This window comes from Ursus maritimus, unplaced genomic scaffold (assembly GCF_017311325.1).
Source record: "Ursus maritimus isolate PB19 unplaced genomic scaffold, ASM1731132v1 scaffold_20, whole genome shotgun sequence".
Lineage (NCBI taxonomy): Eukaryota > Metazoa > Chordata > Mammalia > Carnivora > Ursidae > Ursus > Ursus maritimus.
This window is the reverse complement of record NW_024424453.1, coordinates 36,377,270-36,396,172: the sequence shown is the minus strand read 5'-3', so window position 1 is coordinate 36,396,172 and position 18,903 is coordinate 36,377,270.

Genomic DNA, 18,903 nt, shown 5'->3' with positions numbered 1-18,903 from the left:
GAGAAAGGGCTGGGAATTGGGGGAACCCCTGTTAAGAAACACGGCTTTGTCTGAGGATGATGAGGACTTGTTGGAAGATAGAACACGGTCAGATGAGAACCTTAAATGGACCACTCACTGCAGGATGGAAGAGGACTCTGAGAGGAGTAAGACCAGACAGAAGAAAGCTAGTTAGTCTGGTTAGATCATTGTGGTGATCCACACAAGAGATGGTACACAGTTGAGTTTTCACAGTGAAACTAACGAAGGAAATAAAAGGCAAGATTTAAAAAATAGTGGGAGTTTTTTTTTTTTTAAAAAGTGTCAGTAGTTAATGATTACAAATAGAGGAAGAAATAAGGTCTGTTCAGTTAAATATTTTCCTCAAGGCAACATGACCAGGAGGTGGCAGAGCCTGGAATCTAACCCCATGATGGAGAAGGAGGATAAAAGATAAAGAACTTCTCTTGTATACACCGTACACTTCTACTTCAGGAAATAGAGATGATAAACTAGATTTAACTCCATATGTGTACATTCATTAATACATAACTTGTTTCCCCCAGTGAACATACCAAGCCACGGTAAGAGAGAAATCCTTTAGATTTTTTAAAATTGTTTTTTAATTTTTTTTTTTTTTTTTAGAGAAGGGTGATTTTGGAACTAGATTTGAAGCAGAAATAGAACACTCAGGGAATGACTTGAAAATAATAATAGAACAAAAACAGAAAAAAGAAAACTTATTTGTATACGTGAAAGTTTCATGAAGCTTAACCAGAATTTTCTTTCACTGAAATAAGTTCAAACTCTTTTCTTCTACAGAGAAATCTCGGTGTGCATCCTCTTTGACTCATCCAAGAACACTTGAGTAGCAGTATCTGGTTAGGCAAACGTAAAGAGAGTAGACACCCACCCCTGCGGGGGGGAAGGGGAACAGTGCACTTTGCACCTGGCAAAGGCTGATCCTTCCAATCTGTTTGGGTGCTAGAGAACTGTTGGAGAGTAGATGGCACATTTGCATTTGGGTTGAAGAGGCTTCTGGGAGGGATAGGGATCATAAACCCATCCAGATAATCAATAGATATAGTCTCTTTGATGGTCCTCACCATGAAAGGGACTCACACACCCAGAAGGGCTGTCAGCATTAAGTAGATGCTGGCCTCGGGTATGGCACTGAGCACCTGGAACAGCGTGCAGGCTGCAGACAGAAGTCCACTTGGACAGAGTTCTCTTTCTCACGGTGCCCATGTAAACTGTGGCTTTGCCTGGGTATACAGCTGAAACGTTTGTAACTTTGGTAGCCCAACTATGGGTACCACTTGTAGCTCGTGCAATCTGCACAAAGAAGGCATTATTGCTGTGGTGGTCATTCATTGGGCTGTGCAAGATGTATTTTCAACAGCGCCCCCATGTTGCTTCAGCAGCAGAAGCCACAGGAGGAGTAGATCAAGAGTAGATGCCAGTTCTCTAGGCCTGGCATCTGCCCCATTAGACTGTATTAGCAATGAGGGTTTGTACAACATTTGAGAATTGGGAGAGGTGGGAAGGTCTCAAGCATTGGATTATTGGTTAATAGAATCTATAGGAGCTCAAGTATTTAATCAAAAGAACAAAAGTGATCCAAACATATTTGTGTCTCAAGCTGGTGAAACCGAATATACAATATTAACTAAATCCTTAAAAGTTTTCCTATTTCTATTTCTTTTATCTATACACTTTCTTCTCATTTCATATGTGCTTCACAGAACACTCTGGCATTGATTCGCTAAAGCATCTTCACAGTAACATATAAGGTATTCCAAAGACACTATATAATATACCCAGTTTGTAGATGAGGAAAATAATGACAAGAGCTGAGACGAGGTCTCTACCCTGGCATTTTAGCTCTGGTCCACAGGCCCCAGATGTATTCTATTTACCACTCCTGGTCCTGCCTTCGAAAGTTCCAATCTGCATAGCTGTTTGTAAATTAAAACAGAAGGCTAAATTAAAAGGGAGAGAAAGCAAGCCATGTCTGATAGTAATATTAATCCCTCTGAAATCACTGGTCTTTTCAATTAACAGCGTCTTTCTGAGATGTTTATTGCTCTTGGCTTGAACTGAGGTCATTAAAATACTCATGAGCAGGGTTCTCAAACAGCCTGCTTAAACTCTCTCTACAAGGGTTTGGGTACCACTTCTGCTTTGCATAGATTCAGAGAGAAGGCATAATAAAGCAGGCCCCACAGCTGTCATTTTTGCCTCTTCGCCTTTAGTTTATTACTCGAGTTCATGAGCCTGTTCAGAATTCACCCCTGGATATACTCCATCATCCCGCGAAGAAACCTATATACTTCATTTCAAACGTAGGTCTGGAAGAGAGTAAATATATAAATTAGGTAAACCCCTGCGTACAGCATCAATCCCAGCTCAGCTCAATGTGATTTTGCACATCCACCTAAAAGGCTCAGCATAAAAAGCACGCTCCATGGCACGATGAATCAGGGCGGCTTTACTAACCCACACTGAATTAGCCTCCTCACACTGGAATATTTTACAGCATTATTTTATTGGCAGTCACTGTCACCGAATAAACTACAAAGTAGTGACTGATGAAGTAGAACCAGACAGCTTGACGGATCTAGATTACTTGTAGAAGAGGAGTATTTTGCCAAGCGCCGCAACAATAAAGCCATCCTGATGCTCATAAAACGAGATAACGGATGGTGGCACATCTCCGCTGAACCAGGGCTTGGGAAAATTACCTGGTGAGGATAAAACTGACATCAGAAGCCTTGGTATTTTCAAGTGCATGAGTTTGCTTTTGTTTTTATTTGTTTTATAACAGAAGGCAATAATATTTCTGAACATACCGTATTTTATCACGGTTGCCAAACACATCATGCACTCGTTACACACTTATATCCGGGAGAAAAGTAAGTAGACTGTAATGTAAGAAGCTGCTCACACCGAGCATGAAGTGTTGGTACACAAGGAGTCAGTGACTCTTGTCTTTTTTCTCTAAGCTTTCTGATTAGTCCATTGTTGATCTAAAAACAGCTCATGATCATTTTTCCCAGAAAAAAAGGATGAACAGATTGTTTCAGAGGTGACAGAAGTTTGAAATTTAAGTGTGTAATGCCATTTTACCCATGTTTAATGGTGGACACAATTTTGCTTCATCCCAGGAAGGAGAACCTTCCATTTCTTGTGAGTATGATAAAATTGACTGACAATCTAAAGACTATGTCCTGAATTACATGAACAGGAGGGGTTTTCAAAGTGCGAGGAGGTAAACAGGGTCCTGTGTGCCTCCCTTTTGCATCTCTCAGAGCTATCTTTCTAAAACCAGACCTGATTATTTTGTCCACCTGGTTCAAAACTTTTGCCTATAGGAGAAAACCCGAACCATTTGAGTTAACCTATATGACCTTTGCCACTGGGTCTCCGCTCTCTCTCCAACTCCAGCCTTCATCTTTTCATGGGAACATCCAGCCGCAAGGCTCCATGTCCTTTTTTTGAGAGAGAGAGAGAGAGCGCGCGAACGAGTGAGTTCGAGTGGGAGGGAGAAGGAGAGGGAGAAGCAGACTCCCTGCTGAGTGGGGAGCCTGACCCAGGGCTTGATCCCAGAATCCTGGGATCATGACCTGAGCCAAAGGCAGATGCTTAAGCAACTGAGCCACCCAGACACCCCGTCCTTTCATTCTTCAATACCAACTTACACAGCTTCTCTCTGCCAAGAATACCAGTACCTTCTCTGCTTATTCACTCTCTACCACTCAGTCCCCCCTTTATGATCCTTTCACTCCACATCTATCTCTTTAAAAAATACCTTGAGTCTTATTGGCAGTTCTTGTTCAGGGCGTAGAGAGATAATAGAATATCCACCAATGAGGAAGTGGCTGGACTGCTAGGAACCAGTTTGGTGCCTGGCATAGGTTCTGGAACATAACAGGCACTGCAGAAATGTCGAAATCAACCACATTTAATTTTTTAAACTGTGCTTATGCCTGTTCTCTTCACTACTTTGAGATTTCCTTGAGAACTAAGACTCTGTTTTATTTATTATACTATTCCTAGCTCAAGCATCTAGCAGAATGAGTAAATGAGAAAATGAGCAGGGATGCTTTTCAGGTACTAATATCTAGATTTAAATCCAGGCTACTACTTACTAACTTGAAGACTGGAGACAGTCCTTCCCTTTCCTCACCTATAACATGGTAATGCACGTTTCTACTCTTTAGGGTATTGTGAAAATCAAGAGTAGTGACATGTTTATGGAACAGCCTCGTGTTTGACACAGGGTACGTGTTCGATAAATGTTGGTTCATTCCCTCTTCCTGCTGTATATTTCAACTAGTAATATTCCCAGCTGCCAGTAACAGAAGACCCAATGTACAGTGCCTTAAACAAATGCTAGCCTGTTTTTCTTAAATAGCAAGCGGTACAGCAGGAAGCAAAAGCTGGTAACTTTCTCCTAACATCCATTGCGTTGAGTCAGGAGAAAACCTCTCAGCTCTTCGTGTTTATGGCTCTGAATAAAATCACTGCTGCCCCAGCCTCTACATCACTATCATTATTTAAGAAGAGGGTCCCTAAAATTCTGCTTATCCTAGCAAGCCTCCTCACCTTAATACGCATCCACACTATGATGGTTGTAACCATCAAGGCTAATTTAATTTCATACTCTTAATTTATACTGCGTGACATCAAGTCCAGAATGCATCATCACTCACTTTTGAGATTCTAGTTCACGTCTGGCTCTTTCAGTGTGAAACATACCCACACCTCAGCACTCCTAGCCCTCTCTTTTCCCTGCTTTATACTTCTGATAATTTTTTTTGTCATTTTGACATACCCCTCCCCCCACACACACAGAAATTTGTGTTCTGTCTCTTCTGACACTAGAATATAAGGTGCATGAGAACAGGGATGTTGTCTGTTTTCACTGCTACATCTCTAAACTCTAAAACTATGTCTGTAACCTGTAAATGCCTGATAAACATCTGCTGAAAACTGGAATAAATAGCAGAAGCACTGATGAACATCTCAGGGACATCAAAGCTCAGGTCTTTTCTGTGTTTTTGCTCTGTTATTTGGAGGGGGTTGGGCTGTAGGATGGCTACTCCACTGCTAAGCAGTCCCCACATAGCTTGGGCAGGTCTCCCCTGGCATATTATTCATCAGACCTGTGCCACACGGTACCCTTCACTTCAAGGGATGCTGTCCGTCCAGTTTAATCTTCCCAGTAAGCAAAGGAAGAGAGAAGAGATTGGAAATAGGTGTCGACCCGGCCACTATACAGTTTTTGCCACAAGTTTCTCTGTGATCTTACATACTATACTTAAGTGAATGAATCAGAATTTAAAGCACCATGTATTAGACAGACGTAGCAGGTAAGGAATCTTGAATGTAGTATGATTTCATGGCTTAGAAGAGAAGGTAGGTACATACTTTTACATAAGTGAAGAGAGCCACAGTAGGGATATGTCAAAATTACAGGCACTACAAACCCCCCATTACCATTTGGTTTTGGAAAGTGTCTTGAATTTATATTTGCATAGGACGAACTCACGTGCTTAGACAAATATAGGGTTCACTTTCTACTGAACATTTCTAATAAAAAAAAAAGTACCTCAATTACAAATTGCCTGAAAAGAGAATAGCTTCCCTTTGACCGTCTGCTGTATTCCACATGCTTTGCATACATGGAGCCATTTAACGCATGCAACAACAATCCCTCAAGGTAAGCACTACTATCTCCAGTGTAGAGATGATATCATCACCTATTTTAGAAATGAGGAAACTGAGGTGCAGAGATTTTTTTTTTAACTTAGTTTTAGTAAAGGAGAGGCAGGATTTAAACTAAGTTTGGTTTTGTCCCAGAGTGCAGTTATCCAGCTATGTTCCAAGCTCTTCCTCACACAGAAGGACCATGCTGCACTGTGTCATCCAAAGTTGAGCACTGCAACAGAGTTTGCCTATTTTCTCTTCCTAATCCAGACGCTGACCCATCCTAGGTGAACTACATCCCCTCGGACTGATGCAAGGTCTCCGCCAGGGATTCTCGGATCAAAGAGAAGGCAGGAAGTAACTAGATATAAAGGCTTTCTTCAAATAAAACAAAGTGCAGGGAGTTGAGATGTCTGCTAGACTACCCGATCAGCTCTGATCAATACTGAGTCCCTTGTCAACAAAGCAAATCCATAAGCAGAGAAGACACTGTCTCTAAAGGGGAAAGGAATAGATTGTGCTGCGGACAGAGCTCTGGATTCTGTCGTCATTTTTCATTTCCTTTGGAGTCTTTGGGAAAGAACTTCTATTAAAGGGACCCTTGCTAACAGTGACGCCAACCCTCAAGAGGGGGACTCTACTGCCAGCTACCTCTCCCTTTACACACACCTCCGAAGTTTGGTATTCGTGGAATGAGAGAGGAGGGGAAATCGATGAGTAGCCATTGCCTACTTCAGTTCATACCCTTCGTTCATCAGCCTGCAAACCACAGGACATTTCCAACTATTGCTATACAAAAAAGAAAAATAACCTTTCTTGTCTGTAAAACAATCTATGGTGTGACTATAATAAGAACATACTCTAGGTATCACCACAGTAAACAAAGCTGAAATCAGTAGAAAATTGGACGAAAAAGAAGTAGGATTATTGAGAAGAGTTTTTTTCCCCAGATACTTCCCATTTCACTGCTCTGAATCCCCACAGCAATATTGGAAGGCAGGTATTATTTTCATTATTTTATGAATGAGGGAACGGAGGTCAGCGAAGCTCAAGACCGAAAGACACTATATAGGGAATATGTCCATTTCCTGCCAAACGTGTGTTTTGTCACTTGACCACACCACCTTTTAAAGTTTCTCTTTGACTTTCCCAAGATACACCAGCTTTTGATTCAACTGTGATCATATTTTAAGATGATCAGACCAAAGCCAACTTGAATCAATAAAAGGTACTGTAGATTTAGGGCTGCAGAAAAAGACTGGATAAAATTAAGCTTCTATACCAAACAGCCCCCAGACTATAGAATCTCTAACAAAGTTGATTCTCTCTCAAAATAATAGTCCAGGGGGCACCTGGGTGGCTCAGTCAGTTAAGCGTCTGCCTTCAGCTCAGGTCATGATCTCAGGGTGCTAGGATAGAGCCCCACATCGGGCTCCCTGCTTGACAGGAAACCTGCTTCTCACTCTCCCTCTGCCGCTCCCCCTGCTTGTGCTCACTTGCATGCTCTCTCTCAAATAAAATCTTTAAGTAATAATAGTAATAATAATGATGATGATAATAATAATAATTATTATAATAGTAGTAGTCCAGAAAGTAGATGGGAAGCAAAAGGCAAGCAGTTCTACTATAGCTGGTGTCCAGACACTCAGGTTCCTTTAATCACCACTTGGGGTGTTGCCCTCCTCCTCTCAGTTATTGCCGGAGCTCATGAGCACCGTAGAGCTTAGCCCACAGAAATTGTGAAAAAGGAATGTAGGGCTACCCGTTCCCTTTCAGAGAAGTGATGAGCAAGTTGTACAGATTACTTACGCTCAACATTCACTGTCCAAAATTTAATTGAATGACCAAAACAAACTGCAAAGAGTCTCTAGCTGGGTCACTATGGGTATTGCTAAGATGCATTAAAGTCTGTATTGGAAAAAAAAAAAAAAAAAGATCAAGTGAATGGACACAAGGGACAAAGTACTTTCAGATATATATCTCTTTTCTTGACTGAAGTAGATTTGCCTGGAAATCTCACACAATATCATCTTATTAGGGTGATTTATATTTTTTCACATAACTAAAAATGCTGCTTTTCAAATCCAAATGACTTTGAGCCCTTTCTGAAACCAAGGTTGTGGCAAGGGGATAACCGGTGGTCAGCAAAGTTTCCAGTGGAATATTAGTATCTTTAATATTAATTAATATTAATACTGAGGTTCTACGGGGACCTGCTATAATTATACAACATCCCTTCCCAGTCACAGCTAGCCAGTGACCCAGCTGAATAAAGGAAGTAAAAAGCAGCTCGACCGGCTCTGCTTTTTACTGATCTCCATAGGGCTGCTCTCCTGCAGAGAGGATTGCAGATTATAAAGGAATATTAAACAGCCTTCCTTTCCCCAAAGGAGTGATTGAAGAGTTTCTGAAAGAGCCCTGGGCACAGAGCAGGTTAGCAAGTCATGCCATATCTAGGGCTGTGCCACAGTCTCACAGAACTCAATCTTCAGTTCTTAAAGATTCCTCTTTGTGAACTCGTGATCCAAACAAAAGCAGCCGCTAAACATTCAGAAGTACCAGGATGCCACTGAAAGCCTCATCGACTATGGTAATTTTCTTGCCTAGGTAACAGTATGAGCCTTGTATGACAGCCAAACGGAATGCAGAGTGCGTAGAAAGTTGAATTTTACAAATAATACATCCAAAGTGTTGAAGAGCTCCTTGATGGTGCTGCAAAGCCATGCCCCTCAAGTCCATTACGTAGACCCTAAAAGTGGCTCCTAATCTGGAAACAGCACAGTGTGCTGGTGGGATGCTTATACTCTGAGCCCCTCAGAGTGGTTCAGATCCTGGTGCTGCTACTTCCAAGCGTTTTTCAGAAAGAAAGCTAAAACCAATTAAGAGACATTTGCCATTATTTAGTCATTCCTTCTTCTGATACACTTTTGTCTTCTGGTACCTACAGTGCATGAGATAAAAACTGAACAAAGTCTAAACTGAAGCAGTGGCAGAAGAAGAACAGAGAACAGAAAAGCTATTTGTTATTTTGCAAATCAAACCGACATCCTCCAAAGTAAACACAGATCTCATTAGGTCATTCTCAGCTCCCTGGGATCTAATGGATTTGCTGCAGCCTGCTTTCTGCCGCCGCCTATTTTCTACTAGTAATTTCACACCATGACGTCCACATAGACGTCATCATAATGGGGAAGTCTGAATAAATTTTTATTAGTGAAGCGTGATAACTCTTTGCTTCCCTCACCCCAAACCCACAGATGTTTTAGATTACAAGAAGACTTGAGCAAGAAAAATACAAACTTCTGACCCATGGCATGAGTGGGTTGTGGCAGAAAGCACAAGGCTCAAAGCCAAAACTTTAAAATGATTCCTGGTTTAGTTCTGTTGTGACAGAATATCAAACTATACAACTCTATGGTCACTGAAAGTCTTCACTGGTCAAATGGGCACAGCAACGGCTGTGATGCCCACGTCATGGAAAGGTTTAGAAGATATCAACTCAAAACACTTTTTGTATCAAAGTGTCCTGTGGGAACTTCTCCTAGGGAAGAGACTTGGAGTCTCTCAACTTTCTTAGCACATATTCTAAGCCCAGAACATCAGATAAAAATTAACACTGGAGCAGCACAGGAATATGACTGGAAATATGAGAGGAAATCCAAACGGCTCTATGTGGTAATTATGTGTGTAAATATACGTGTGTGTGTGTGTGTGTGTGTGTGTGTATTAAAGGGGTTCAGGACAGCCCCTTCCCCAGAATGTGCCACTTTATTTTTTTTTTGAAGATTTTATTTATTCATTTATTTGAGAGAGAGAGAGAGAGAGAGAGAGAGAGAGAAGCAGACTCCCTGCTGAGCAGAGAACCCGATGTGGGGCTTGATCCCAAGACCCTGAGATCATGACCTGAGCCAAAGGCAGATGCTTAAATGACTAAGCCACCCATGAGCCCCAGAATGTGCCCCTTTAGCAGGTGATTTTGAGGTGAACTTTTGTCCCTCCCTTAAGTACACAAAATAATCTAAATGGAGGGTCTTTCTCAGCCTAAGAGTTACTAGCAGAGATAAATGTTATCTGAGTGACCCACCTGTATGGTAAGGCAAGCACCTAATTATCAAACAGCTGCTCCTCTTACTGCCCTGTGAAGTACCTTTCTTTCCTCTGAAGTGCTAGACCCCTACCCCCTTTCCCCTTAGCAAAGAATGGCATATAGACCTCATTTTGCCTATCTTTGGAATTTCCATGTCTATGTGGATTCCCCATATGTAAGCCTATTACATTTGACTTTCTCCTATTAATCTGTCTCATGTCAATTTGATTCTCAGTCCAGGTGGAAGGATCTTTGAGGGCACAGGAATTCAATGTGTACACATATATGTGTATGTATGTATGCATTTGTGTAGATGTTATATTATATATAACACACACACACGCACACACACACACACACACCGGTTCGGTCACTGCTCTGCTTCTCAAAATGTGATAGAAGAGAGAGAGGAACAAATACCAAAGTAATGTGGATGCTGGAGTACTTACATTAATCGGCTATTTATTGTGAAGGTTTTGGTGTTGATTCAATGGTTTTAAGACCTTAAATGCTGTAACATCTGAACATGATAAAAATTATGTGAGCAAGGTTTTGCCTCTAATGATTTCAAGTTCAGTATCTGAAGAAAAATCAGAACAAATGAGTCAAGGTTCTTCTAGTATTTTAAAAGTGTTGGTGTTTCCTCTATGTAATAGTTCTCAAGTCTATATCAAAATTAAATGTCCTCCTATCTAACATTTGGAAATCCTGATAACATAAGAAGTGGTTCTTGGGCAAAGGTGTTCTTATAAATCACCTGAAGAGGTTTTTGTTTTTGTTTTTATAATACAAATGCCCTAATTCCAACACCCCCCGGCCCCCACTTTCCACTTGCTTTAAGGTCTGTGCAAGGGCCTAGGAATCTGCGTGCTAACCCTGGCCCCTACCACACGCAGATGTGCCAACAATCCATGGCTATTACAGGCCAAAGTGACCTTAGTCATCACTTAACACAAACACCCATGGTTTGGAGATAAATAAGCCAGATAGGCAAACTTGAGTGAACTGCCCGATCTCACAGTTAGCACAAAAGTCAGCAGTCAGAACTAGATTTCTTCCATCCTTTTGGAGATTTTAGAAAACCACATTTAAAAAAAAAAAAATCTACACCAGAGCACCTGGGTGGCTCTGTCAGTGAAGTGTCTGACTCTTGATTTTGGCTCAGGTCATGATCTCTGGGTTGTGAGATGGAGCCCATGGTCAGGCTTTGTGCTGGGCTTGGAGCCTGCTTAAAAAGATTTTCTCTCCCCCTCTCCTTCTCAGCCTCCCTTGCATTGTCTCTCTCTCTCTCTCTCAAAAGAAAAAAAATCTACACCTATTTACCATTTGGACAAAGGCAAAGCCTTCCTTGCCGTATTTTCTGTAGAATCATAAATGGCAGTGTCAAGAGGCCATAAAGCCACCAATCCTGTTGAACGGTAGTAAGACTTTGCTGCCTTGGCAATTAGCTGGAGAGTTGAGGACTATGAATTTTCACTTCTGTACCCATTTTTCTTATACAGAGCAGAATTTTAAGCTCAGCCACCCACTTCTACAATAGTGACATGCCAGGTTTGGGATTAAAATTTTTATGGAATACCCAAATATTCCAGTTCAGATCCTAAATAATAACCTCTAAGATCTCAGTCTTACAAATGTTCATGGTGACAGTCATTTCTTTGGCAAAAAAACAACAACAACAAAAAACTCTGCTCACTTTCTCTTCCAGATTAATATTCTTACACTATTTGTTTTTACCTTTAAGAAAATATTTTGTATTCACATTGATGACCATCTGCTCCCCACAAAAACACCTCCTTCTACTTTTCCCTATGTAACAATTAATAGAACAGAGCTGCCAATTCCTTTTGGATAAAGAAAAGTTATCTAACGACAGCTATTTAATCATTGACCTTATAGAACCACACAATACATGGCACATGAATTTGCTCAGAACTGAAAATCAATTTGAGGATAAAACATAATAGTCATGATGAAAGTACACATTCATGTAGAAAATACTCATCAAGCATTTCTTCCTCCAACAAATACTTATACAGACAAAGAATCTACTATGTTGCAGGCATTGTACTAGGTGCTGGGGGTGCAGCAGTCAATGAATGAGAAAGATGTGATCCTTTCCCTGTGGAACTGTCAGCAGCGAAAGAAAAATGTTGAAAAAAGAAAACAAAAACTTGATTGTAATTGTGATAAGAACTAAAAGAGAACAGTGAGAGTTCCAAGAGAACCATGGGAAACCGTAATGATCTTTGGATTAGAAAAGACCTTTTGGGGGCACCTGGTTGGCTCAGTCAACAAGCAGGTGACTCCTGCTCTCAGGGTTATAAGTTCAAGCCCCAGTCTGGGCACAGAGCTTACTTTAAAAAAGAGAACTTTTTGAAAAATTAATATTTAGACTGTAAGCTGAATTATGAATGTGTATGGGGCAGGCAAGGGAGGGCTGAGGTCGATAAGAAAGAAGAGAAAATTAAGAATATAGAACATCAAAATATGAAATCTGGTTATCTTTAAGATCAAAGAGAAGTGACTTGATGTGGGGAAGCCTAATACGCAAGGAGAATAGTAGAGAAAGAGTTTAAGGGGTAGGCAAGGGCTAGATTATAGTAAGCAAAATTTTGAAGGCCGTGCTTCAATTATCTATTACTTTAAAACAAACCACCCCCAAATTAATGTCTTAAAGCAACAACTAGTTGATTTGCTCATCATTTGGGGCTGTGCTTAGTTGAGTGATATTTCCCTTGGTATTTCTCACCCGGTGTCACTCATTCTTTTGCAGTCTCAGTTGGAGACCCCGTTGGAGCTGAATGGTTGAAGATGGCCCCAGTCACGTATCTAGTGGTTGGTGACAGCTGTCAGGGATTTCACTCAGCTCCAGCAGGCAAGGCTGGGCTGCTTTCATGCTTACAGAAGCATTCTAAGAGACCAAGAGCAAAGGCTTCAGGGCATCTTGAGGCCCAGGCTGGAAAGTGCATGATATCAACTTAGCTATATTCTATTAGTTGATGTAAGTTACAAAGCCAGCCTAGATTTGAGGAGGGAGGAGATTCCCCCTCTTTCTGGATGGAGCAACAAATTCATAACACAAAGAGCTGTGGGGACAGACTGGACAAATTACTGTGGCCATCTTTGCAGGCAATTTACTTGACGTATTCTAAGCACTTTGGTTGGGATCCTAATTGTAATGGAAAGCCACAGAGGGAGCAAAAATAAATAAGAAATGAGCCTTCGCTAAATATTTATAATAAAAGTAACCCTTTACATCTTTAGCACTTCTCAATTTACAAAACATTTTTTTGTGTAGGATATCTCATTTGAGTTGCTTTAAAAACATTAACTCAACTGTCAATCTTCGAATATGAGTAAAGTAAAACAGACTTCAGGATACCCAAGAAGAGGAAACAAAGAGATCAATCTAGACAAATTTCAGGAAAAGCGTCAACAGGCAAAATTTATCCTTAACACCTATGATTCTACCCTACGCTCTCGCCCCAGTCATGGGTCATCTCCACTTATCCACATTCGCAGGTACCCTCATTTTACGAAATCTAGTCTGCACATAAAGGGTGCATGGTGAGTTGCATCTACCTAGCTTGGGACTTTTATCTTAATAGCATTTAAAGCTATAAAGCCCTGAGGAAGTACTTTCACACTACAGTACTAGGAAAAAATTGTGCTTCATAGAAAAGCATGTATTGATTGTAGCACCTTTTGCTGTATTAGCTGATTTTGATGAAGTTATAAATAACTGATGGCAATGCAAAATAATTCTTATCTGTAGATATGCAACTGAATTCTGTAGGTGGAGAGATAACCCTCTCCTCACGGTCTCCCTCCTCCCAATAGTAAAACTAGCTTTACCTCCATTTGTTCATTTAAATAATCCTGATTATAAATGTGTCTACTCTTTGGGTTCCCTCTGAACAATTTATATAATATCTGCCTGGTACCCTGTTTATAAGTTAAAATCTTTAACACGTGCTTCTTTTAGTATCTGTATAACACTCACGATTTTACCATTTTATGAAAATTATCTTTGAATAAGATGCTTGATTCTAAACCTGGCATCACAAGGAAAAATTGCATATTGTCAAAGTTACTTTTGAAAATCCCTTTCATCACCCTTGAAACACTTGTTTAGAAATTTCATCTCAGAATTCAAATATTACAACTTGTTGGATCTTCCTGTTTAATGCCTTCAATTTTAGTCTTCTATAGTACAGAACACTACACATGATCTCGTGTATATGGCAAAAATATTAATTTTCTTCCAGTTTTTATTGGCTTACATGTCTCTGTGGATCTTCTTAAATTTCTTCTTCAAAGATTTTTCCATTTTCCTGGCTACCTAAGAACTGTAGGGTTGCTTGCTTCCTTATCTTTAACGGCAGAGAATCCCTTTAAATCATTCATACAACTTTTCCAAAAGTTTGCCGGCAGGTATCATCTGATTCAACTTTGATTGTTTTCACACTGTGGGAAGTCAGGGAAAATGAAACTAAAAGCACTCATTTTCGGATATAAGTCCCTGCCTAGAATTATCACCTGTGTTTTTTTTTAATTTTTTATATTCACACTCATTTTAGTTCTTGCTCTTTCATAGCACACAGACTTGAATTTAAGACCAAAGCACCTATGATTTGATTTCTCTATGAATAAAAATGATTTTTTTAGACACCTTGGGATGTTTCCCACATTGTTGGATGGAATAAGAAAGCCAAGGGGCCTGGAGCGGGGAGTGGAGGCTGAGATAGGACTTTTCAAGCATTCATAGAGAAACCAGAAAAAAAATTATTTTGGAAGCATCAACCCCAAGGACACTGTATTCAAAAAGCTATCTGATCCACACGTTACAGGGAAGAAACACTGTCAGTGATAACTTGACAGGAAAAAGAGTTGGCTTCTATTGGTGAAGGGCATTGATTTCAGAAAGAATTTTGCCTGTGTCAGAATGTCGGAACAAGCTCTCAGTAGGGAATATCTTGGCTTACTGAACCTTTGGGAGACTTAACCATTAATCATAAAGTCAATGTGAATTTTTCTGTGGCTCAGCATTTTGGCAATTAACTTTCAAGTTAATAGATTCTACATTACCACTAAAATACCATAGGCTGGGGGCACCTGGGTGGCTCAGTCGTTAAGCGTCTGCTTTGCTGGGAGCCTGCTTCTTCCTTTCCCACTCTCCCTGCTTGTGTTCCCTCTCTCGCTAGCTGTCAAATAAATAAAATCTTTTTAAAAAAATTAAAAAAAAACAACCATAGCCTGACCCCTGACTCCAGCTCATTAGAATCCTCTTCCAAAATATACAACTATACTTTTTGAACGGATACCAAGTATTCTATAGTTATTTATAAATTTGATGGTGATAACATGCAGATAAGGTTGCCCAATATTTCAAGCTAATAAATGGAATTAGACAAATGTATAGAGAGAAGAAGTCTGAGTAAATTATGTTTGCTTGTTATTGAAATTCTCTGGCTGGTTTATTTCCCTTTCGTGCTATTTTTGGGATTTTTTCACTGCATTATTCAGATACCGAGTTGTTGCAATAAACAGGTGACATCATCCAGGAGCTGAGCTTATTCAATTTCAGACACATCAGAGAGTCACTACCAGTTTTTGAAAAGCAGATCTGAATTGTTAACCAGCCCGAGTCTCAAATGGAATTTGGACTAATTTTTTCATTAGCAAGATAAGCCCAGGTGAGTCTCCCTTATATACACTTTACACAGTTCAAACCAAGGCAATGTTTTCTCTGCCTTAGTACAAACTGATAAAGTCTAGAAGTTTCAGAAAATAAATATGTGTGTTATGTATAATTAATGCAAAATACTGTATATAGTCTACTCAAATAGTGAAAGTACATCTAGCATATATTTATTAAAATTATGGTGTGAACTCAAATGTACTTCATTAGACAAGATGGTCCAATTGTATTTTTTTGAAATAACTAAAAACGTCTGGTTAACCATAGCATATTAAACACAGCATTATCACTATTATCTTCTGAAATTCCTCTAAGAATTTAGTAAAAGAGAATGAGAGGAAATGGTAAACTAGACATGCTGACAAACTTTGGAAAAAGTTTGGAAAAAGGAAATAGATGGGTGAGGGTGACTTAGTATGGAGTTTCTCAAACTTGCTGCCCATTAAAATCACCTTCTGAATATCAAATTAAGCTCTGATAGAAATGGATTCTAGCCCACTGAATAAAACAAGAATCCACGAGTACTCAGTCCCTACAAGCTTTGTTAACAACCCTGACCATATAGATATGGCCGACACAGCTGTTGCCAAGGTGCTCGGCACTGTGATTTACTGGTTAGGAAAGTGGCCTTTTGGATTAGATACACCATGCTTTGAGTCTCTCTCTGGCTTTTTAAAGCTATGTGTTCTTAACAAATTGCTTTGATTCTACAAGCCTCAGTTTCTTCATGGATTAAATTTAGAATATCATAGGATTGTTATGGAGATTAAATAATTGCATGTTTGCAAATATTTGGCATATTCCTGACTCAGAGTTAATATTTGATAAAAGCAGCTATTTTTTTTAAGATTTGGGGGGGCGGAGAGAGCAAGCACAAGCAGGGGGAGAGGCAGAGGGAGAAGCAGGCTCCCTGCTAAGCAAAGAGCCGGATGCAGGCCTGGATCGCAGGACCCTGAGATCATGACCTGAGCTGAAGGCAGATACTCAACCAGCTGAACCACCCAGGCATCTCAAGGCTGCTATTTTATTATATTACAGTTAACTGCATGTTTATTTTCTTTGATGGTATATTCCTCGGTTATCACCAAAATAGATATAAGAAATGAGATGGCTAAATTAGAAAATAATTAAAAGTATATAATTTATTTCAACCCTAAATAAAAATAAAATCTAAGGGGTACAGGATAAAATGTATGTTATCAACTTCAATGAAAATCCTCATAAATGCTGAATTCCTGAACACGTGATCAATGAGCTTAGATGGTACTGAAATTATTTAAATAATATATCCACTGGAGTTTTAATATCAAGTATAACCAACATTGGGAGTCAATTAAAAACCAGTCTTCATGAAAAGTTTTTTATTTTAAGATTTTATTTATTTGAGAGAGAGAGAGAGAGTGCATGCATGAGCAGAGAGAGGAGCAGAAGAAGGAAAAGCAGACTCCCTGCTGAACAGGGAGCCTGACATGGGACTGGATCCCAAGACCCTGAGATCATGACCTGAGCTGAAGACAGACGCTTAGCTGACGGAGCCACCAAGGCACCCCATGGAAAGTTTTTTAAATTTACTGAAATTTGCAAAACTGCACTTGCAACCTTTCCCTCTAACATAATGGCATTCAAAGATCTGGGTCCCCTTTTTTAGGAACACAACCAGAGTCGAGCATCTCACATATTGTTCTGTAGGTATATACAGACAATTAGAAAACTATTTTCTAAAAAAAAAAAAAAAAAAAGAAAAGAAAAGAAAATTATTTTCTTTCTTTCAATTGTTAGAAATGAGTCTGCTCTCTTGACCTATATTAACATTCCCATTATTATGAGGTGCAATCACCAGATGGCCTTATCCTTCATCTTAATCGTTTTTATTAACCTATAGGGAAAAGAGTAAACTAATGGGATAGTCCAAACAGTATTCCAAAGGTTTATAACTACAACTCCAGTGTGCTTCATTCATGGAATTTATTAGCTGTGAAAAGTCTGACACTAGGTTTCTCAAGGCCAAGATTATATCAGATACAGAAAATGGAAGGGAAATCAGCTCTTCTCTAACACTCTGGAGGCTGGCTCAGTTTCAGGCAACTCCTTGGACACATTACCACCACTGTGAATTTTGAATCAGTAACACTGTCTTCCTACCAGATACCAGGCAGAATTTTTCAAAATCTCTGAGGAAAGACAAAGCCGAAAACGGCCATATAAAAGTAAAGCTGAAATGATACATTTTAGTTGTGAAAGAACAAGCTTGCTGGTGTAGCACTTTTGTTCATCTATCCATTAATCATAGGACAAAACTTGGAGCGTCAGTTCTATTCGGGGGCTTTAATTAGACAGTACATATTCCTATTAAGGTTTACCCTTAAGAATACTGAATTTTAAGCTAGTATGTGTCATGATTTAGTGTTTTAACTAAGAAAAAAAGGTCTTAAAGGGACCTCCGTTGGATATATTAGTAGCCGCTTTCTTAGTCTTCAAATGTGATGCAAATTACAAAACCCAGAAAAGACACTTCTCTTTCCCTCTTTCTCAACTGAAATAGAGCAGCCTACCTAAATTATTATCTTTTTTTCAGCTACAAAACTAAGCCAGGTTTATAGTACTATCTTTTAATGCCTCACAAAGTTAATATTCTCATCAGTCCACCTTTTATTTCCCCAGGATAAATAACTTTTACTTTTAAAAGTGTGTTTTCTTATCTTTGCTTTTAAGAATCACTTTGTCAAATTCCTTCTCTTGTTCATTACGCTTGACTGGATTATATCATAATCCCCCAAATTTTGGTTAAGCTGGGTGCTCTTAAACCAGAAATATGTATGTAATAAAGATCTGTCTAAACAACAGCAATACTTAGGATGAGTAAATCCCAGGTATTATGCCCCTCATGTATTTGGCTTCATTAATCAATATGAATTTGTGTGTGTACGGTTTCTTCTGCTAAACACAGGTTTTTGAGATCCTACATCATAATTTTTTCACTCATTCTTTTGCTTTTTGGAGTGTTTGCATTGTTTCTGCTCTTATTATGATTAAGGATGCTATGAACATTCTTGCAAACATTCTTTTCAGGACTTTTTAAAAACTACATTAAAAATTTTATCTTTGGGTTGTCATAAGTTGCACTGAGCTGCACAAGCATACTTTTTTCTTTTTTGTACTGCTTGAGATTTGCTGAAGTTCTCGGCTCTGTAGGTTGATATCTTTCATTATTGTTGGACTATCTCGGCCATTATTTCCTTAAATATATCTTTCTGCCCCATTCTCTTCTCAATTTTACTGGGAGTTCAATTACATGTTAGACTATTTGATATTGTCCCACAGAATCGTTCTTTTTCTCTTTTTTTTTTCCCCCTTCTTTTTTTTTCCTATGAGTGTTTCCGTTTGGGTATGTTCTATTGACCTTTCAAGTTCATGTACCCTC